The sequence below is a fragment of the Octodon degus genome, unplaced genomic scaffold (genome assembly GCF_000260255.1).
Source record: "Octodon degus isolate 3935 unplaced genomic scaffold, OctDeg1.0 scaffold00012, whole genome shotgun sequence".
NCBI classification, from domain to species: domain Eukaryota; kingdom Metazoa; phylum Chordata; class Mammalia; order Rodentia; family Octodontidae; genus Octodon; species Octodon degus.
This window is the reverse complement of record NW_004524588.1, coordinates 4420398-4432011: the sequence shown is the minus strand read 5'-3', so window position 1 is coordinate 4432011 and position 11614 is coordinate 4420398. Positions and strand designations below refer to the sequence as shown.

The window sequence follows — 11614 nt, the reverse complement described above, 5'->3', positions numbered from 1 at the left end:
ACACTCTCCCCTGCAGAGGTTGCAGCTGCAGGATTACACCTCAGGCATGTATGCCAGGCCTGAGCTGTGCCTGGGCTAGGACTGGGTCTCTTGCTGTTATTATTATATTGAACTTAATTCTAAATCTCTATTTATAGCCAACAAGTACATAATGATATAGCAGAGCTTGGTTTAATATAAATTATATACATTGTTTGCCTATTATTCCTTTGGTAGGGACAGTTTGATAAATCTCTCAGTAGACATTCAACCAGAAAGAAAAGACGAAGATAAAGCCCCTTAGAATTTAACATTATTTGTATAAACTGCTAATATTTGTTGATCTACTAGAATATTCTCTGAGGATATATTTTATCACATCTGATATCATGTGTCATTTACTTACATAATTACATCAGAATATGGCATGATACATATATTTACGCATGAAAAAGTTATTTTTGATGTTTACTTGGTTTATTGGGTCATGGTGGATATCCTAATTATATGACTTGTCACCATATAAATTTGTTAACATGTGAAATTCATTTGACCAATGATAGAAGCAAAATTAACAAACTAATAACTTTTTTCATTTTTAATAATAGCCTGCACAGGGACACCAAGTTCATTTCATTTTATAATTACCATGCTTGTGATTTCATAGATATAAATATTACATAGAAGCCCCATGGAATAGACATAAAATGATAGTTTGAGCAATTAACAGAGATTTAAATAATGAGTAATAACTAAATATAACTAAACTTGTATATGAAAAATTCAAAAGAAATATTAATAATTTTGAAGCGATGTTAAGAGTGGTAGAAATGGCCAAGAGTTTCAAAATGTGAGTCAATCAAAATATTGACAAATACTGCCATGCAGGTGGGGCTGGGAGGTAAAGATTGGTGTTGTTGTGGCCCCCACTGAGTGTGCATTGCGAATATTGCACAGTGCCCTTAAGGCTCACAGTGGACAAGGAAAGAAGAGATTAAAACATGTACCCCAAAATCTAGTCAGGACTAGATTGAGAAATGAGGTAACCTCTCAAATCAAAATTCAGCTCACCTATAGGACAGCCATCTGGTTTAAGGTTGTTGCCATAGGGAATATTTTTTCACAGGAGCATGATGTGAATCTTCCACTGGAGGAATTGCAGGGCAACCAGGACAGCACACAGTGGTGGGGTTGGAGGGAGATGGTTTGTAGTCCTGTTATCAGATCTCTTTATTTTCAAGGGCTGGTTTTTCATCAGTTCTAAATGGATGACTTAGATTGTTCAGTAGGGGCCCCTGGGAGAAGTAGAGTAGTGCAGAACTGTGGCATCTTCCAGGCAGGCAGGAAGGTTTCAGGTCTGGAGATTTTCTTTAGCAGCTAAAGTTCGCTGCTTAGTGCATCTCCTGATGCATCCTCTCTCCTCACTCTCACCCCGGGTGGTGTCTCTAACTTTCTGCACCCCCTGCCATCTTCTGACAGTCAGTTTTTTACAGAAACAATCCAGGATGCTCCTGACCACCTCCCTTCCTCCTTCCCTTCTCCTCCTTTCCCTCCCTCTCTCCTGCTGATTTGTTATTATGTACTGCAGCTGCCCGGAGGATTTTAAATAGACCCATAATGGCACAGCAGAGCCTCTTGGAAGTTTAAATATAACCTTCTTGTTAATCTTGTCTGTGGCTGCTGCAGGAACAGCACCTGGAGAAGAAGGCAGTGGGCACGAGAGGCTCTGGGGTTCCACACTGTGGTCACTGTTTAGTGATCTTTCATGTGTCTTAAGATCTGAAAGCATTTGGGTACAGCCTACCATTCAATGGTACCTCCTACTGAGGTCTGCCTCTGTCTAAGTGGATGCAGTGTTGGAGTGATGGTCCATAGAAGTAGGAGTGTAATGTACTGCTAGAGCAAAAACAACAGTAAAAACAGCAGTGAAGACCTGAACTTCCTCTCCACTTCCCTTCAGAGCGTCGGTCACCCTCTGCCACCCTCAGAAGCAAAACATGTTTGGTCTCATTTAGCGCTTGGCTTTGTGTGGGAGTCGGATTGGGAAGGGCTAATTAGTGTCAATTACATCAGCACCACGATTCTTAAAGAATAGGTGTATAAATCCTAAGTCCTTCCAAGTGCAGCACAAGGTCCCAGAGCAGCATCCGGGGGATGCGATGGCTAGCTGCCTGACTAGGGCACTGTGGTTGTTCGTGAAGGGAAGAAAGGCTGTAGATTCTACTCTTAGGTCCCCAATCTGTCAATATTTTCTTAGATTAATCAAATGTCACACCTTAATTGTAATTCAGATAGTCAATGATTATTTGTTGAGCATCAGTGATTATGGGAAATAATGAGATCAATGGAAGAAAGGGCTCGCTGTGAAATGTAGTAGTTTGTTAAATTCAAGGACATGTTCCACACTGGAATGGTAAGCCGTTTAGAGTAGTGATGTTTCAGGAGGATATAACCCAACATGCCATGGAAATGTTCTGGGAGGTACTACTTATCCAGAGTGGGAATAAAAGTGATAAGACATACAAAACTTTTAATTTTATGGAGCTGAATGCTTAATTGAGTTTTGGTATAAAAACATAGGTGGTATCATTTCTGTCTTAAGACAGTTTACAATATGAGAGATGCCTGAACAGATAATAATAAACATATCAAACATTTTGCAGTATTTTTGCAGAATGTGGTGAGTTCACATACACAGTTTATTTATTTATTTATTTATTTATTAATTGATTGATTGATTTATATTTTAGGGAAAGGTCTACAGGGTGTTCGGGTCTCACTACTAGATCAGACTCATAGTGATCTGCCTGTTTACAACCTCCAAAGAGCTGGGATTACAGGTGTGCGTGGTACCACGCCTAGTCTCAATTGCGTCTCAGCATGCCCTGGGTGCCCGGAGATCGAACCCCAAGCCCCTGCTCCTGCTTGCAGGTGCTTTTGACCAGCCCTACAGATCTATTTTATATTCATGCTATCCTGTGAGATGAATGTCCTTATTTGTATTTTACAGAAGAGAAAAGCCAACACAAGTGGACTGGATGATTTCCCCAAGGTCAATTGATTAGTGAATTTGGCTTAGGCATCAAACCTCCAATAAGATTGTATGTTATTCACTTTGTATCCTTACGGGCTGGTAGGATGCATTATAACAGGAACACGTTCTTTCTTTTTACATGAATATGTGATCAGAGAATTATAATTTTCTGATCACATATTCATGTAAAAATGCACATGCCAGCCATTTAAGAATTTGAGTAAAGAGGTTAGTTACTAAGGAAGGGAAATGAATCAAAAATGGTCCTGATACTTCTGTAATCCCAGCCCTCTAGGAGGCTGAGGCACAGGATCTGCCAGTTAGCAGCAAGCCTGGGCAGTTCAGACAGACTCTGTCTCCAAATCAATCAATCAATCAATCAATCAATCAATCAATCAGTCTTTGGGCTGGGATGCAACTCAGTAATCCCTGGTTTTAATTCTCAGTACTGCTAAAAGAAAAAGAGCAGTTTTGAAGGGTTGAGTATAGTTGATATGAATATATTCCAGAGATTTTATATTCAAAACTTGGTCTGAGGATCAGTAACATTAGTGTTATAGGGGACATCATTAGAAATGAGGAAGCACAGGCACTACCTCCAACTTTTTGTATCACAGCTGTGACTTGAAAGATGTCTCGCTGTGATTGAGTAGGTAACGAAACTTCCTGCCAAATGGTATCTGTAGGAGTTAGAAGTAGGACATGGGAGGATAGTGAAGAATTAACTATTAGTAGAACATCTAAAAAAAAAGCAAAAGTAAGAGAGGACAGAAAGAGTCACTGGAGGGTTTCTATCCACCTCACACTTCCATGCAGAACAGCTGAGTCTCTCAGGGTGGTCAGTGTTTTTTTATAAGATCTCTATGGACAATGATTAGGAAGTCTGTTTATAGAATTTCACACCTGTTGAATAAGAACATTACTTCTGTCTTGTGGATCATAAAACTCAGTTTGTTTATTTAATAGTTCTTAATCTTATATGATAATGAGACACCAATTGCTTATTACTAGACTCAGAATATATAATTTTCTACGCACTTTCATGAAACTGGGCCCATGTGAAAATAGTTAGACAGATTCTATCCATATTCTGAGAACTATAAGTGAATCTTCAAATTCTTACCACAATTTTGTCTAATACAAGTGACACAATAAACCAGTCTCTGTCCAATTGGGAACTGGAGTTTCTAGTTTTCAACATCATTTTAATAAAGTTGCAACTGACATTATCACAGTGGTCTGCATATTTATGTTGCTCTAAAATTAATATTTTGAAATCCTAAACTCAAAGGTGAAAGTATTAAGAGGCAAGGCCCTTGGAAGGCCATTGGGCAGTGGAATCAGAGCTCTCATGAGAACAGGCTGAGAGGGACCTCACTGCTTCTTGCACCACCTGAGGAAGGCACCGTATCAGAACCAGGAAGTGGGACCTCACCAAACATCAAATGTACAAGTACTCTGATCTCAGACTTCCTGAAATAAATCTGTTATTCATTAGCTACTAAGTATATGCTATTTTGTGACAGAGCCTGAATGTACTAAAACAATATTTTTAATCATCTAATTATTGGTTTGTGTGCAAAATACAAAAACTGTATACTTGATCCCCTTTTAGGGGGCTAACAGCCCAGTAAACAGAAGTAGAAGAACCATAATTCCATGTTATCACGAATTCTTCAGTCAGAAGGAACAAGGCAGATGTGGTATAGGTAGGTAATTAGGAAGACTGGGATCTGGTGTAAGATCTTTTGCCACCTACTTTCAGTTCTTGTATAATGCCTTAATTTCTTTAGGTCTCAGTTCCCCATCTATGTAAATGAGAAGCTTGGACTGGAAAGACCTTAAAGTCTTTCTGTTCTTGGTCCCACTCTTGTGTCAAAATGGCAAATCAAATGGTGGAATGATGGGTGGGCTGGCCAGATTTGAGACAGTAGATGTGCTACAGAAAGACTGCTTATCTCACAGGGGTTTCTAAAAATGAGTTGATCTTTCCCTTTTTCTTTTACAAGGTGACTTAATATTTGCAGTACTAATTGTTTCCCTTCAAGGTTAACGGTCATTCTATCTTCAAATGTTTTTTAAAAGCTTTTCTGAGTTGGGGAAGCACTTGTTTGGTGATTTTGAAGTCTAAGAGTAGTTGGCCGTGCCTGTGCCCTCTGGTCACTCTTGTGTTTCCCACTGGCTTCCTTCCCTCCACTCACAAAGTGAGGCAAAGATAGAGATAGCTGAAGAGTCTGGCTGCTTACCCAGGCTGAGCGTAAGCACAGAGTCAAGGCCAGGTCTAAGGGCCTGGTCCTCAGGTTTTGGCTCTTTTGTTCATCGAGTTTTCCGAAGAGTATACATTTTATAACATTTAATGCATACATTCTTCTCCAAAAACCTCCTACATTTCCACTGATCATTTTTTATAACATCAGAAGTAGACATCCCATTAATATCCAACACCTGTTGGGCTCTTACTCCTTACCACACACTGTAAAGTATTCTGTATGCATTATCTCCCTGGATCTGTGCAGCCACATGATTATATACTAGTTTTATGCCCATATTAGAGGTGAGAAAACTGAAGTTAAGTGGCACAGAATTACATGGAGAGGTCAGGCATAGATCTTCAAGTGTATCATTTTTCCCCCTATTTTGCCATAGCAGCAATGTTACTTCCATCTCTAGGAAAGATCTAACCTATGTTCTGATAATGATAACCACTTTCCTCGAACTACCTCACAGTGCAAAATTTAGATTATCGCAACATAATAGCTTTACCCTATCTTATTACATTATTCACTTATTGTCCCCTAAATATTCTTAGTTATTTTTTTCCTGTGCTCAATGTAGATCATCCTAGCTTCCTTTTCCTAAGTGTATTTGTCCTTGCTAAGCGTTTTTATTGCTTGGTTCAGACCATGTCACAGTAATGTGTTCCAGACATTTAGAATTCCAGTGAGTGAGCAGGATGGAGCTCTGTTTATGCCTTTAAGTCCTGAAACACAGAGTGACCCAAGCAGTTCTAGAGTTGTTGGCCCTAGCTGGCCACCCAGGAGTTGGATCCAGGCATGGAGCTGCTCCTTCCCTGGCCAGGCGGGTTGGCAGGAGAGAAATAGAGCTGAATTTCAGCACACACCTGCAGTGCAGTCTGGCTTTAATGCCCAGGAAGACAAGGTAGCTTGGTGTCCATCTGGCCCTGGCGGTTACCTCCTGGGAGAACAAAACCTGAATTAGATTGTCATGACTGAACAGAAAGGGGCATTGTGAATTATGAAGATTGGTGAGTGGAAACCACTTGCCAGCATTTTGCTGAGTTGTATTTTCTCAGCTCATGGCTAAGGTTACTTGCTTTTAGCTTTATTTCTGCTGATTGCTCAATTGCCTTGAACAACTTTGTGAGAAAAGAAAATGATATCTCTGTCAGACAATTGTAAAGAGATTTCTTGTTGGAGTTATTGAGGTAAAAATGTTTTCCTGGATGCTATTGAAAGACTGTGCTCCTAAAGGTTTAGTTTGATTTTGGGAGGGGGGAAGGGTGTTGCAATAATGTGATCATCCGAGGGAGGATGATGGTGTGTTCTGGTGGTAGCTTGTCCTAGTTGAGCATTTAATTTAGTATCTGGGTGCCTTTGCAGCTGTACTAGAGTAGATCCTCCATAAAGGCAGTTCCTGGCCTCCTACCATAGAAATGGAAGCAGTCTTTGCTCAGGAGCTTAGAGGGATGGTACCTACACACTTGTGCTTACACTGTTTTTCCACCTTATGTAAGCAGTTAAAAACATAGGTTTTAAAGCAGTCACAAACCTCCCCCTATTTCTCTTCCCCAGAAGTGTGGTTATGAAGAGAACTTAATGATCATGCCCAAAATTTGAGACCCAGAGTGTGGTAAGTTCCTGGTGAATCACAATCTTCAAAGTTGGACTGAAACTGTAGAAAAAGCCGCTGGAAGAATCAGGCCAGAAGAGGACTTATCTACCATGTGATTTGTAGCAAAAAGACCTATTGGGGTTAAGCTGCTGGTGAGAAGTAGATTCAAATAAGGAAGCATAGGCTAAAGAAGAGTCTTAGAAGAGCAGAATGACATTCGGATGGCCATTAGTGAAATACTCGGGTCACTCTGCTCAGAAAGGAGCAGAAGTGTGTTCAGATGTGTTGAACACATTTATAGTTGGAGGATAAGCACATCCTGGAATTTCCTTGCAGAGTAAGGATTTGTGAGTGGCAATGTTCAGGTCTGCTTTGGGACTACGATCGTCACAAACGCAGGTAGGAATGCTACACATCACACTGATTTCTCCAGGTCTTAGCATTTTGTGAATGCATAATGTCAATAGCCTTCCCAGTCTCACTGGTTCTTACTTCTTTCTATTCATTTAAGAGTGAAGTCCCCCACAAGGTCACTATTCTCTGATGTATTTTGGGGAGGCTCAGAAAGTTATGTTGCAGATACACATACAGTTCTGGTATAAAGTCTTCTGAGAATGGCCACCATTTTCTGTATGTGCTGTGGTTTTTCTTTGATACCACTATCCTCTATGCTGGGAATTTTAGTGGGCACTTCTTATGGTTTGAGTGCGACCACTGCCTCTTTCAGGTATAATGCCACTTGCCTTGCTCATGTCACTGTCAGATCTTGCTTTTATACCCCACTGGGGCCATAGTCTGCCCGGTATATTGTAGTTCCTCAAATACACTGGAGCTGCCATGATGCAATAGCTTTAAGACATCCTATGGTAAAGTATCTGGGAGAAAGCCTCATCCCCAATTACTTCATGCATACTTACCTAAGAGAGATGGGCGTAATTTATAGGAGTTAATGAAGTTCTTTTTTAAAAGTCTACATATCTTTCCTTGTTTTCTGAGGCCCCACAGGGCAGGTAGGGAGTGGTCCAAGTAAAGACCATCACAATAACTTTGAAGCCACTCCTTCTATCCTGTGACTTTAACTCTGTTAACAGATGGAATGTACTTAACTCCTTTACTGTTTAAGGTCAGTTATTTCCACAGGAAGGTCCTCTATTTTCTATAACAATGGACACCTGAAGATTTCCAAACGAACCCCAAACATTGAAAATGCCAGGGGTGGCTCATGCTGGAATCTGACCTTCAGGAAGCAAAAACTGTGTCACCAGCTGTGGTAGGCCACCGAGGTCTAGTGAAGAGTGTGGCTGTGGAGTCAGTGAACTGTGCATTCCTAGCTCACCTACTAGCTCTATAGCCTTCAGAAAGTCCCTTGGTGCCTTGGAGCTTCAGTTTTCTCATCTGGACATTTGGGCTAAGAATTCTTACCTCACAAGTTTGTTGAAACAAACAGAAAAGCTAACATACATGTATTCTTATGGTTGATTCAAAAGACTGTAAGGAAACTGGCAGACCTCTCTTATAGCACAGTATACTGCCCATGGTGTCGTTTTACAACTTTTTATGCCATTAAAAATTCTGTGAACTTTTCACAAGAGTTGGAATATTAACCCTGTTGTCATGGACAGTTTTTGCTTGACACTCTTAATTGCCTTTTTCTTTTTCTTTTGTTTTTCTTCGTGTACTGGGGATGGAACCATTGTACTGGGCCTCACACATTTAAGTAAGTGCACTATCACCAAGCTATACCTCCGCACCATGCCCCTTAACTTTCTGGATACTGGAACAAGAGAGGGCCACCCAGAGAACTCATCCAAGTCACCTTTTCCTGTTCTTGACTAGGTTCTAGTCCCTGTATCCCTGTGGACCAGGCATTTATTTTGTCCCTGGAGCAAGGCATCAGTTTTCCTACTCCTGCTGGAGAACCGCCCCTAGCCTGGCTCTGCTTCTTGCTCCTGGCCTCTCTCTCTCTTTCAGACCGGAGTCCAACCTCAGTCATGCCCAGATCAAACTGTCTACCTTGGGTCCTGCCTTCCTCCCTGGCTCATGTTTTAATAATGGTCTTCAATTCATGTTAGCAGTCTGCAGAAGAGCAAGCATCTTCTCTAGGTCTAAAGTTTCTACTATGTGTTTGGTGAAATCACCACTCAGGACCAATGGCAGTGACTGCATCCTTCTAAAATATTCAACAGAGGATTCAAGGGAGATGCTTGTTATGAAGTGTAATTACCTTAAAAGTTTTAAAAAATATAATGAGAGACCTTGGCGGCTCTCTTGATGCCTCCTGTGGTTTGTTGGTATCCATTTTGACTCGCAGTGAGAAACCAAAACATTCTCACTTTGGTCAAGTGGATGTATATATGTTAAGAAATGGTGTTTTAAAAACTTAAGACATTGTTATGTTTGTTTTTATTAAATGTATCTAATGCTTAAGGAAAGTCCACAGTGATAAGCTTAGAGAAAGACGACTCAGACTGGAAAGAGCTTGGCATGAATTGGCCAGGGTAGCCAGAGGAGCCAGGATAGGAAGTGAAAGAAAGACACATAAGAGTTAAAAGTCAGCACATAAATATAGGGGTGCTGCTAAGGAGGTGAAACCCTGCAGGAGTATGATGAAAGAGATGAAGGGCCCTGCTGGGTGGGATTAGACAGATTTACAGTATTGGGCCTGTGCCTGTGATTGGCAGGCAGGAGGACACCAGAAGAATTGAGGATAGACTCAGGCCTGGATTGGACAATATTCTTTGATATTGTCCAATAGTATCCAATATTGCCATCCAGGTTTGTCAATCAGAATTGAGGAAGTAGGCTGATATCTCAAAGAAGGAAGAGTGTCCAGCTGAAACATCAAGGACCAGGGGCTATGTGGGGAGAGTGATGAGGATATGTTTATGCTTTAAACCCTTATCAAGCTAAGTGACATAAAACCCTTCATAAAACTCACATTATCTCTATCCATGGGTTGCTGGGTGAACTTTTGTGCTTTAGGAAAGACCAGTTGTACCTATAAATGCATTTCACCAGAAGCTGTACGGTCTGAAGAGGGAAAGAGAGTTGTGGAAAGCAGATTGCTTCTCTCATTTACAGTTTCCCACAATCCATTGAAACCCTCCCCCCCAATTTACTTGTGAATGATACCAATAATTTCAGTGGACATCCATGGTATAGGGAAACTCTGAAAGACACCAGTCTTTAATCAGATTTTAAGAAGTAATAGGTAATGAATATTGAATATTTCCTTGTACTTATAAATTTGCTAGATTCTACTCTATAACCCTTAAGCTTTTAATCCTCAAAACAAACATCAGATAGAGCACAATTGTTGTCACCAGATTACATCTGAAGAAATTAAGACTAGTAATGGTTAACTGATTTCTCCAAATACTTAGAGTTGCTAAAACCCAGATCTGTTAACACTCAGATCTGACACTAAGATACTAGTCACCAAAATGATCTTGGCCCAAGGGACACACAGAAGTGGGACACCCCCAGACATATCACCCTTTTCCTCATCTAGCTAGTGTAAGCTGATACTGTCTTTGGATCCCTTTTGCAGGAATGTGGTCTACACTTAATGTAATGGTAACATCTTTGTCAGTTATTGCCACTTAAGATCTGGATTGCTAATAGGGTACTATTATCACACCATTTTCAGTTGTTTTTCATGTCATCCTAGTCCTCTGGAATGGGTCTTGTAGAGGCTGTTATTAAATATAAGAGTTTATAACCTTCAATACTTAAGGCTATGGATGAAACACTATTTGCCTACTTTAAGAACATTCTCTCTTTTTAAATGAGGTTTCAAAGTGTCTATACAAAAAAATTGAGATTTTTTTAAAAGCAGCCTTTGGCAAGAAGTTCCAGAGTTTAGCTGGGGCTGACTTGTAATGTAGAGATAAGCTATTAATCAGATGGCCAGCAAATTAAGTGAGTTCTGCATCTGTAGGAGGTTTATTGCTCTATTGCCAGCTTTGTCTTCCAGTTGCTTGGAGGCAGTAAATGCCAAAGACCGATGCTTAGAGCCAGTGACGGTCTTCCTTGGAGGAAAAGAAAAGATGGGTCTAACAGAGTCCTCAGAGTTTGAAGAAAAATGCCTGGGCAGAAGCTGTTAATTCTCTTAGATAAACAGTTTCTGGCTACAACGAGGGCTTAACCCTCCTGGGAAACATCAATATAAAGAAATTCCTGGAAGGAGGGAAACCAAGGTTTATAGAAAAGGCCCATGAAATAGTGTCCCCAATAGCCACCAGGAGACTTCTCTGTCTTAGGGACTAGAAATCACTTAAATTTTCCCTCCCTGGGTAACCTTACTTTTAATATGAAGGTGTTGGAATAGGTGGGTGACTTTCAAAGGACCTTCCCATGCCCAAATTCTGTGGTTGTAACAAATATTTGGTAAAAGTTGAGTATACTGATAAGATCTTTCATCCTAGATTTTTAGATTATATCTTTCTATAATTAGTATATGATAACCATTAGAAATGGGAGAAATGTATTACTGTTTTGTGATATTTTCTGAAAATTTAATATACTCTGTTGAACATCATAGGTACCTCTCTAAGTTCTGAAGAGTTCAATTTTATCCCTAAATTCAGTAACTTTTCTTAGGAACAAAGTAGAAAGCTTAATCATATACAATTTTTTTTCCTGTGATATTTGCCTGTTTGGGAAGAAGTATTACATCTTTCCACCTGGGCCTTCTAGCACCTGTTACAAATTGTGACTACCCAAACAGAACCTGGTATTTTTCCTTCT

The 11614-nt window shown here is 40.3% G+C and overlaps 1 protein-coding gene across 1 annotated transcript in view; it reads left to right on the top strand.

Annotated features, from left to right (window-relative positions):
* The window catches only part of Grin2b (glutamate ionotropic receptor NMDA type subunit 2B), a 438155-nt gene that overhangs the window by 197752 nt on the left and 228789 nt on the right, over positions 1 to 11614 (top strand). The gene's annotated exons all lie outside the window — the stretch shown is intronic.